Source organism: Phalaenopsis equestris, unplaced genomic scaffold, assembly GCF_001263595.1.
Source record: "Phalaenopsis equestris unplaced genomic scaffold, ASM126359v1 Scaffold000002, whole genome shotgun sequence".
In the NCBI taxonomy this organism is placed as follows: domain Eukaryota; kingdom Viridiplantae; phylum Streptophyta; class Magnoliopsida; order Asparagales; family Orchidaceae; genus Phalaenopsis; species Phalaenopsis equestris.
Genome location: NW_018164444.1, coordinates 2,740,223 through 2,743,099, shown reverse-complemented (window position 1 = coordinate 2,743,099; position 2,877 = coordinate 2,740,223).

Below are 2,877 nucleotides of genomic sequence, written 5' to 3'. Positions count from 1 at the left end.
CATCTTAGGATTCTGAGGTTGTCGTTCATCACGACCTAAATCCTCATATCTTCCAAGCTATTTGTGAGATTGTTTCACAAGAATTTAAGCCCTAACAAATAAAATTGACATAGTGAAACAACTAAATATTTCTCCTCAAAACTAAAGCCAAACATTAAGATAGCTTGAGAAGTCGCTAAGGTTCTCCTCCAGATCTATGACATCCCCTAGTTCTTCCTCCCTTGGATTCTACAACAAAATATTCCAAACTTTAACCATTCCCCTTCCACACCTCTTTATCCAATCTCATTGAAAAGTCATATCCTTTTGACCTCTTTGAAGACAATATTTCCTGATTTTTATCAAGAGTTTTCTTAAGTGACTTCGGTTATCTAAGATGTAAATAACTGTAGGGGTTTTCCCTTATAGGAAGCTTATCTGAACCCAGCTTAATATAAACCCTATTTAATTCTTTGTATTAAATAAGTGAACTTGTCGACAAATAAAAATGGTTTCGCAGACCAATCGGATGTCATATATTTTTCTAGTTTATTAGATCGAGCCTCATCCTCAAGTCTTGTGTTTATCCTTCAGGTTAGATAAGAGGTTTGAGGTATATTTCTCTTACATTTAAACTATGAGAAATATGGGGTCAGTTTGATTTCATATTTTTCTAAACTATATATTTATTTGTGTAAATTGAATGCCTTTACGAAGCGGGCGGTGGGATTTTGATTTTGGCGGCCGACAGCTTCTAACGAACAACTCCACAACCCAAAAATTATGCCGACATTCATTTTAAGGATAACTGTAATTTATTATACATAGGGATCTCAGAAGAAATAAAAGAAAAGAATTTCATGAGAACTCTATTAGTAAAGGTTTTAATACTTTTAAAATTAAGAATAAGTTCAGAAATGTAATTAAGTTCATTTTCCTTAAGTTAATTCTAGTGAAACTAATTTTCTATTAGGCATCTCCTCAAGCTTCTCCCCATATGTATATATGTATGTGATATCTGGATAGCTTTTAGTGATTTTGAACTCCACCGTCCTCTTCTTAAAATTAAAAACTTCTTACATTTCCTTACTTGATAATGTCTGCCCAAAATCCTTTAGCTTTAAAAAAAATTTCATAGTCTCAATTCATTCTTTTTAAGTATATATCTAAGATATTTAGTATTTCAAAAATATATTTTTCCTTACTTTAAATAGTAAAAGCATAATCCTATACTATTATACTAATTATCTTAACTCTAGAACTAACATTTATTATCTAAAACTTTTACTTAAGTTTACTATAACATTTCTAAAATCAAAAACATAGTTAGCTAAAGCTAACACTACATACCACATGTTATTTCAAACTAATTTTAAAATATGGTTTATTGAGGACAAATAATGTTTATTTTTAAAAAAATTTTATCCCTTCTATCAAATTTAAAATTTTAATTAATTTAAAATAGTACAGTTCAATATAAGCATGAAGAAAGAGAAAAATCTAAAGGTTCTAACAGGAAAACAGTATAAATACAAGTAGTAAAAATAGGTGGTTAGAAGTATTAAATCTGAAATTAAAATATAAATCATGAAACTTGCAAAGTGAAATACTACTCTAACACACAGACATTTTTAAGTAATGGGAGCAAAAGTAAAATAGTAATCCATTAAAATAAAAGAAAGGGTTCAACACACAACCCACTAACAATACATCAAGGTGACTAACAAAACCTACATCAAAAAATAAAAACAATAATTTAATCATCCTCCTCCTCATCATCATCATTCTCCATCGGTCTGTGACTCTAATATGGGGAAAATATGGCACAAGTAGGAAACTCAACTGAATTATCGCTCTTTAAGAATTTCACCAAATTTTCATCAAAAGTAGCATCATAGTCACTTTTCCTCTGTAAATACTCATCATAATGATCAATATACTCTTCTACATTCTGTATCTAACTCTGTATTGATAGAATATCTACCTGCTAAATAAAAAATTTCTTTATGACAATGTCTAAGGAAAAACTACCAGAAGTAGAAGGTCTTGAGACTGAAGTAGATGGTGCATTGGTAGCTCTACCTCGAGGTCGTCCATATGCATCCCAAGACTCAAACCTAACTCTGGATTGCTTGCATAACATAAAAATAGGAGAAGGGTAACCTAAACCTATTGTAGTTGCTCCTCTAGAATAATGAAGAATGCTCTTGTATATTAGGGATACAACGTCAATGGGTTTCATCATCTGAATGCAGCAGTTCAACAATGCCCTATCTCGAGTCACTGCACTCAAGTGGTTGGAAGGAAGAAGGTGGGCAGAGTTAAAATAATTTCATGCCTTGGCCACGACATTCGATGAAGAAGAAGTAAAGTTTACCTTTTTATTACTTCTTACCTTCTAGCTTCTACGTCATCAGTAGGATATGCAATAATCTCTTCCAACTCTCCCTCAAAAGGATCAAACTTAAAATAAAAACAATTAGTAACATCGAGCAGCTGAAATAATGTGTTGATCCAAGTTGGATTAAAATCCACTTGTCTTTCTCTGACAAAAACAAGATCATCAAATTCTTCAAGGAGGTTCGCATAAAACTCTCTAACAACAGAAATAATGACGACAGTAGAAAAAAAAAAAAAACTTCCCAATTTCTAGCAACAACAAGATTTTCAACCGAACCATCGAGGAAAGAAAAGCCCTCTCTTGAATAAGTTTCTTTGACATCAAATTTTCACTATAATGATCTTGTGCCGCAGGACTAACAAACTTCTTAGAATCATAAGAACTCTTGCCCTTATTCTTCTTAGTTTTTGGAGTCATTTTATAATCTAAAAAAAAATGAATAAAAATCCAACTAGAATCCAAAATCAAATTCTATGGACTCCTACAACTATTTTCCA